At 36.6% G+C, this 9,096-nt stretch overlaps 1 non-coding gene across 1 annotated transcript; it reads right to left on the reverse strand.

Annotated features, from left to right (window-relative positions):
- Positions 1-416: 416 nt before the first annotated feature.
- Positions 417-523, reverse strand: LOC121231337 (small nucleolar RNA R71). The gene has a single exon (XR_005929397.1). It is a non-coding gene; the product is annotated as a small nucleolar RNA R71 (small nucleolar RNA).
- Positions 524-9,096: the final 8,573 nt, after the last annotated feature.

The raw sequence follows: 9,096 nt of genomic DNA on the forward strand, positions 1-9,096 counted from the left end.
CGCTGCCTTCTGTGGTTGTCGCAAACCCAGTAAATCAGAATCCTGCTCCTTGTACTATGTATGATTATGCTAAACCTACTTTATTAGGAACTGAATCGAGTATAGTTATACTTGCTATTGCTGCAAATAATTTTGAACCAAAACCTAACATAATTCAAATGATACAACAGTTTGTTCAGTTTGATGGTTTACAGGACGAGGACCCAAACACTCATTTAGCAAATTTTCTAGAATTTTGTGACACCTTTAAGATCAATGGCGTTTCTGACGATACCATTCACCTTCGGTTGTTTCCCTTTTCATTAAGGAATACGGCCAAACAATGGTTGAACTCGTTACCACGAGGGTCAATCACTACGTAGGAGCAAATGACTGAAAAATTTTTACTCAAATATTTTTCACTGGCTAAAATGGATAAATTGAGGAATGACATCTCTTCTTTTGTGCAAACGAATTTAGAAACACTTTATGATGCATGGGAGAGATACAAGGATCTATTGAGAAGGTGTCCTCACCATGGGTTACCTCTTTGGCTACAAGTTCAAACTTTCCACAATGGTTTGAATCCCTCGACTAGACAAATGATTGGTGTAGCTGTTGGTGGAACTATCAATAATAAGACACCTGAAGAGGCTTATGAGTTCATAGAAGAGATGTCACTAAATAATTATCAGTGGCAAGTCATGAGGACAAAGCTGACAAAAGCAGTCGGTGTTTTTAACGTCGATTCGGTTGCTACGCTTTCCAATCAGGTAGAACTTTTCAATAGAAAAATTGTTGGTTTACTTGGTTCTACACAGGTTCATCCAGTAATATAGTGCGATGCAAGTGGATGTGGAACAAGCAATTCAGAATATCTACCCTACGGCCCTAACATGGAGAACGAGCAAATGAATTATATGGATAATAATCCTCGACCTCAAAATAATCCTTATAGTAACACTTACAATGCAGGTTGGAAGAACCACCCAAATTTCTCATAGGGAGGCCAAGGGAATCAAAGACCACCACCCCCTCTAGGTTTCCAACAACAACCTTACCAGCAAGAGAAAAAAGCCGAACCTTGAGGAGATGATGAAAAAGTTTATTTTAGTAGCGAAGACCCATTTTCAGAACACCTGCACTTAAAAATCAACAAGCATCAATTCAAGGGCTTGAGAATCAAATAGGACAAGTGGCTAAGATGATTTCAGAGAGACCACTAGGGAGTCTACCTATTAACATGGAACCCAATCCAAAAGAGCATGTGAAAGCAGTTACATTAAGGAGTGGGAAAGTGTTAGATGAATCTGAAAAGAAGCTGTCACCAGAAGCTGACGAAAAAGAAGATGAGGAGGTAAAACCCAAAAACAATGAAAAACTAGTGTTGAAAAAATATAAACCACCAACTCCGTACCCAGTAAAGTTGAAGAAAGACCACATGGATGCACAATTTGATAAATTTCTTGAATTTTTAAACAGTTAAATATTAAGTTACCTTTTTTTGAAGCTATCTCGTAGATGCCTACATATGCAAAAATTTTGAAGGGGCTTCTAACAAATAAAAAGAAGTTTGAAGAATTGTCTACAGTGGAACTAAACGAGCCATACTCCAAAATAAACTGCCAACCAAACTAAAATATCCAAGAAGTTTTACTATTCCCTGCTTAATTGGTAATTTAAATGTTGAGAAGGCACTAGCTGATTTAGGCGCTAGCATTAATCTTATGCCTTACAAAATGTTCAAGCAACTTGGCCTTGGGGAACCAAAACCTATTAGGATGAGTATTCAACTAGCTGATAGATCTGTTAAATATCCTAGGGGTATTATCGAGGATGTACTCATAAAAGTAGATAAATTCATATTCCCTGTTGATTTTTTTGTGCTTGACATGGATGAGGATGTTGAGGTGCCTTTAATTTTAGGTTGCCCATTTTTAGCCACTGCTAGGGGTGTTATTGATTAGGGTAACAATAAACTTATGCTTAGCGTAGATGACGAAGAGATTATTTTTAAAATTTATGATGCCATGAGATTTTTTAAGGAACAAGATGACTCCCATTATTTTATTGATTCTATTGATCATGCTACTCAAGATTCTTTACAAGAAATCGTACATAAGGACACGTTGGAACTGTGTCTTGCCCAAGGAGAGGAGGTAATTGATGACGATTCTATGATAGGTAAGGTAAAAGCTGAACTAAATTCTAATGAGCCTTCACTGAGACAGCAGAGCTATGAGGGTATTGAGGTAAACAATGAATTAAAATTAAAACCCTCTGTTGAATAACCTCCTAAATTGGAATTAAAGCAGCTATCAAATCACTTACAATTTCTTGGAAATAATTCCCCATTACCAGTGATTATTGCTTCAGATTTATAGCCAACCGAAAAGGACAAGTTACTTCAAGTGTTGAAGGAGCACAAAAGAGCCATAGCTTGGAAGATTTCTGACATAAGAGGGATCAGCCCATCTTTTTGCACACATAAAATTTTAATGAAAGATGAATATAAATCTTGTGTGCAACCTCAAAGGCGACTGAATCCTAACATAAAAGAAGTTGTAAAAGCTGAGGTAATTTAACTCCTAGGTGCTGGAATTATTTATCCTATTTCTGACAGTTCTTGGGTGAGCCCTGTGCAGGTTGTTTTTAAGAAAGGAGGCATGACTGTTGTGGCCAATGAGAACGAATTAATTCCAACATGAACAGTCATAGGATGGAGAGTTTGCATTGATTATAGGAAATTGAACGATGCCACAAGAAAAGATCACTTTCCCTTACCGTTCATTGATCAGATGTTGGAAAGATTATCTGGGTATATGTATTATTGCTTCCTAGATGGACTCTCTGGTTATTTCCAGATCCTAATAGCTCCTAAGGACTAAGAGAAAATGACATTTACATGTCCATATGGTACGTTTGCTTATCGATGAATGCCTTTTGGATTATGTAATGCTCCTGCTACTTTTCAGCGATGCATGTTTGCCATTTTTTATGAACTCGTAGAAGACATTATGAAGGTATTTATGGATGACTTCTAGGTATTCGGTAACTCTTTCCATCTTTGCCTTGAAAATTTAAAACGAGTTCTAATGAGATGTGAGGAAACGAACCTTGTACTGAATTGGGAAAAATGTCACTTCATGGTTCGTGAAGGGATTGTGTTAGGCCACAAAATTTCTAGCAAAGGAATCGAGGTTGACAAAGCAAAAGTTGAAACAATTGAGAAATTACCTCCCCCTAGTTCAGTTAAGGCTATTCGAAGCTTTTTAGGTCATGCTGATTTTATAGAAGATTTATTAAAGATTATTCTAAAAAAGCTAAGCCTTTAACGAATTTACTAGAAAAAGATGTGCCTTTCAATTTCAGTCAGGAATGTTTAGAAGCATTTAATACTCTTAAGGATAAATTAATTAATGCTTCAATTGTAGATGCACCTGATTGGAATTTACCCTTTGAACTAATGTGTGATACGAGTGATTTTGCAGTGGGTGCGATTCTTGGACAGTGGAAAGACAAACACTTTCAACCGATCTACTATGCTAGCAAAACATTGACAGCCACACAAGAAAATTATACGACGACTGAGAAAGAATTGATGGCTATGGTTTTTGCATTTGATAAATTTAGACCATATTTAATATTATCTAAAGTTTTCGTTTACACTGACCATTCAGCTCTTCGATACCTCCTTACTAAAATAGATGCAAAACTTTTACTAATAAGATGGATTTTATTGTTGCAAGAATTCGATATAGAAATTCAAGATAAGAAGAGAGTAGAAAATCTTGCAGCAGATCATCTATCTAGATTAGAAAACCCACATCTCAAGGAGCTTGATGAACATGAGATAAATGACTCATTCCCTGAAGAACAACTCTTTGCTATATCTAACTTCGAGGAACCTTGGTTCGCAGACATTGCAAATTATTTAGCTGCTAACATTACACCAAAAGGGTTGACACATCAGCAAAAGAAACGCTTCTTTATTGATGTGAAAAACTACTTTTAGGAAGATCCTTTTGGTTTTTTGTATATGTGCAGATCAAGTCATTAGAAGATACGTCACAAAGTCAGAAGCAATTAGAATCTTGGAACATTGCCACTCAGGACCGACTGGAGGACATTAAAGTGGGACTAGGACCACACATAAAATAGTCGAATCAGGTTTTTATTGGCCCACACTATTCAAAGACGCCAACAGGTATGTTACTTCTTGTGATAAATGCTAGCAAACAGGTAATATCTCCAAACATGACGAAATGCCTCAAACGTACATACTTTTATGTGAAATATTTGATGTATAGGGTATTGACTTCATGGGTCCATTCCTTAGCTCATTTGTGAATAAATATATCTTAGTAGCCATTGATTATATGTCTAAATGGGTGGAAGCCCAAGCCTTACCTGCTAATGACGCTAGAGTAGTGGTGAGGTTCCTTAAGAGACTCTTCTCTCGATTTGGAACACTTAGAACAATTATTAGTGATAGGGGTACTCATTTTTGTAATGCTGAATATGATAAAACCCTTAAGAAATATAGAGTTTACCATAGAATAGCTACCCCTTACCATCCTAAAACTAGTGGACAAGTCGAAGTCGCAAAACGAGAGCTTAAATGTATCCTAGAAAAGACTGTAAAGTCAAATAGGAAGGATTGGGCAAAGAAAATAGATGATGCTTTATGGGCCTATAGAACTGCTTTTAAGACCCCCATAGGAACATCTCTTTACAGACTTGTTTATGGGAAGAGTTGTCATTTACCATTTGAACTAAAACATTAAGTATTCTGGGCTATAAAATTTTTTAACTTTGATCCCAAACTCGCAGGTGAAAAGAGATTGATGCAGCTAAACGAGTTAGATGAATGGTGAGCTAATGCATATGAGAACTCACGATTATACAAGGAAGCAACGAAGTGTCGCCATGATGCTCGTTTAAAGCAACACAAGCAATTTGAAGTTGGAGACCTTGTCCTGATATATAACTCAAGGCTCAAATTATTTCCTGGGAAGCTTAAATCACGATGCTCAGATCCTTTCATAGTCCAAACCGTCTTTCCATATGACACAGTAGAAGTAAGTCACCCAACCCAAGGCACTTTCAAGGTAAATGGACATTGTCTTAAACTTTATAACGGCGAGGATTTTAAAGACAATGGTGAGGAGATACGGCTCCGCGAACCTGCTTAAACATACCTACAAGGTAAAGTCAAGCTTAGACTCTAAATAAGCACTCTTCGAGAGGCAACCCGAACACTAACCCCACTAAATAACTTTAGTTTTTTTTTCCATTTTTTTTATAATCTGACTGCAGGTATTCTTGGCACACACGGCCTAACACACGGGTGTGCCTTAAGCCGTGGGCTCACAACGGGTAAGAGAAACAGGCGTATCCATGGTCGTGCTAAAATAGGATAAACATTTTCCCCAAGACAGAATAACACACGGGCTGCGATAAATAGCCACGACCATACAATATGGCCGTGTACACCACACGACTAAGGGACACGGGCGTGTCCCAGACCGTAGTGAAACTGCACTTTAATTCCCCAAAAAATCAACAGAGGCACGTTATGCGTTAAATCACCATGGCTGTGCGAGGCAGCCGTGGAAGTCACACGGTCATGAACACGGGCGTGCTTGAGGCCATGAGGGAACTTGCACAAACAACTGAAACTTTCAACAAGTCAGAATACAACACGGGCTGATGCCATGGCCGTGCTTGAAAGCCAAACGTAATCCTGATTACTAGACATGGGCATATTAGACTTACCACAGGTGTGGGAGAAGCGAACGAATCACCACATGGCCATGCGATGCGGCCGTGTGGCTAGACACACGGGCGTGTCCACCGGCCGTGTGACAGCCCTAAATTGACCCTAGTCGGAAAGTGGTTTCGGGACCAATAAACCGAGTCACAAAAATAATTGACCGTCATATTTGATGTTTATTATATGTATATATGTATGTGAGAAAATTTAGAAATGTGCTAGGCTAATGTAAAATGGCCCATTTATGCATGTTGCAAATAATTGTACTTGCATGTCAAATACCCCTTTTATTTTAAGTGGTGGCCGGCCATGATGGTCATATATATATAATATGTACTAAATCTTAATTAAATGGCCATTATTTTATGCAAAAGAAAGGAAATAAATTAAAGAAAGAATAAAAAGAAAAGTAATGAAGACAAAGCTTCATCTTTGTCTTCTTGGCTGAATTGAAAGAAAGAATTGGGGCAAAAACATTCGGTCACTTGAAGATTGAGAAGGTTAGTAAAAATTTTGTTAGTTTTTGAAATTTTAAGCTTAGTTTAAGTCAATTAGCTAGTTCCATATTAGCCCATTTGAAAACTTGGAATTTTAGATGTTGGTTTGAGCTTTCGGTTGTGGTTGTCAAGGGAGGAAATGAGATTTTGTTTGTCTTCAACAATTGATGGGTATATAAGTGTTAAATGTGAGAAAATTTCGTTTGGGTAATTGAAATAAATAATTAGAGGCTTAATTATTAAAAGGTTTCGGTTTTGATATTATTTTTATAAGCATAATTAGTTCAATTTGATAATAAGGTATGAGGTGATAAGTAAAATTTTCATGGTGGTTTAGGTTTAATGACATTCGGCTATGGATTATAAGTGTTAGCTAATTTGGCATAAGAGTATAAATGTTAATTACTTATATTTGAAGCCTTGAAGAATAGGTTGTGGAATATTAAAGTGTTGAAGGTTAAATCTTTAAGCTTGGTTAATTTGGACATTCGGCTATTCTTATGACATTAGATATAAGGGTATGAAAGGTTAAGTCTAAGTAGTTGGGAGTTAAAATATTGGTGATTTAGGTACGGTCTTTGCATGAAAATATACTTATGGAAATGGTCATTATATTTTTTTTAAAATGTCACTAAATGCCTTTATGTTAAGGAATATTCAGCTATGTTATATATATATATAAGTTTAATTTATTCATGGTAACTTGGCATGTGGACTGGATATATGTTAGTTAATACATGCATTTGGAGGTGATGTGTTTAAAAATTAGGTATACGGTTTGGTTTCACTATTGAGTATAAGGGTTAAGTGTTTTAAATTGCCTTTGATGTATACGTGTTTATATTGAAATATTAAGGCTATGTTAGCCAATTGAGGGTTTCGGCCAAAATATTAAAATAAATTGGTGTGAATGTTTGAGTGATGAATTTGACTCTTGTGTCGAGTTGGGATGATATGTGTATTTTTATAAAACTAAATGATGCTAAATAAATTTGATTATGCATGGTATTAAGCTAGTATTATGTTCTTTAGTACTTGAGTAGAGCATATGTATGATGTTTAATATCTAGTTAATAACATCATTTGTACTTAATTGTATGGTATACATGTATTAAATCGAATCGCTAAATTGATAAGTTATTTAATAAAATCTATTTATTGAATCAAGCTCAAGAGCCAAGAGGGTCAAAATCTGATAAAGGAAAAGAAAAAGCGATCGAGTAGTCTATCCGCAACTATTCAAAATATCCGAGGTAAGTCTTCGAGTAATGACCCTACTTGAATTATATTGAAATGATTAGTCATACTATGACGGATAGCCGAATGTGCATAGAGACTATGTTATAAAGCCAATTGAATTCATGCTCTTTGTGGGTGGCTATTGAGCCGAAATTGGAAAGGTTTAATAAATGTTTTGTGTTTGAGCCTTAGTAACGAAAATGAAATATGGATGTGCCAAGACTGTTGATTTATGTGTGCATGAGCATTTGAATGAGATCCGGGCTAAGTCCCGAATGCATTTGTGCTAGTGATTTGATCCGGGCTAAGACCCGAAGGCATTTGTGCGAGTTGATATATCCGGGCTAAGACCCGAAGGCATTCGTGCGAGTTGCTATGCCCGGGTTAAGACCCGAAGGCAATTGTGCTTGTGGTAATATCCGGCTAAATTCTGAAGAAACTTGGGTATGAATGTGAGCGTTTTGTGCTGTAATAAATTCAATTAATACGCTCGACAAACCCAAACGATAAGGTATGTTTGCATGTGCTTCGGAAAGTCGATTCGTTTTAAATAGTATTCGTTCAATCGACTAACGAACTTTTGGGCTTTTAGATGGGTTGATACCTTGTGTGTGTATATATGTTGATGAAGTGTGAAGTAAGCATGATTATGAGAATGTGTATTAATAAAGTGATTCATTTAGCTATGTGAATGTAATACTTTAGTCAAAGCTGATTTCATTACTTGAAACTTACTAAGCTTTAAAATGCTTACCCCGTTGCTTTGGCTCTCTGTTTTATAGATTTTGTTCGTTAGATATCGGATTCGGGATCATCGAAGTCGAAGTCATCCACACTATCAAAGCCCTTTTGGTACTCTTTTAGTTGAACTCTGGATATGGCATGTATAGGACTACCCATTGTTGTTGTTCAAGTACTTTTTGTGATGTTTGTGTGTACAGCCATGCGAAAATGGCTTGTAGAAGTGGAGTATGGCATTAGACCATTTGTGTTTATGTATGTATATATGGTTTCATGATGTGACTATGGTTTGGAATGGAAGTGTTGAGCAAATGATCAGCCATTGGAATGGCTAAATATGATCATATGCGGACCTATGTATGACAAAACCCTAGTTGGTCCATGGTAACCACGAAATAGGTAAAGTTTACCTTGAAAACAGATGCTGACAGCAGCAGTGGTGTGGATTTGAAAAATCACAAAAATTTGTAGGAATGGAATTAAATAGTGAATAAATTATGTAATCGAACCTTGATGAATCTATTTTCATATGAAAGTAACGAAACAATCATATGAACAGTATATTAAGAGATATTCAGGTTCTCGTGAGACAGGGCCAGAACGGTTTCTGGATTTCCTGTTCCAAATTTGGAAATTCATTACAAATTAACCAGAGACAATTAGGAGTCAAGCCATATATGTATGGATTTCTCTCCGAGTCTAGTTTCTATAAAAACAAACGGCATCAGTATTGAAGCTCTGTACAGGGAGATATCCAGGTCGTAATGAACAAAGGTCAGTGTAGTCGACCCCAGTAACAGGGGAGACTTTGACTAATAAACTGTACTAATTGGCCTGATCAAAAATTCTAGAAAAAAATATGTA

Source organism: Gossypium hirsutum, chromosome A06 (assembly GCF_007990345.1).
Source record: "Gossypium hirsutum isolate 1008001.06 chromosome A06, Gossypium_hirsutum_v2.1, whole genome shotgun sequence".
Taxonomy (NCBI): Eukaryota; Viridiplantae; Streptophyta; class Magnoliopsida; order Malvales; family Malvaceae; genus Gossypium; species Gossypium hirsutum.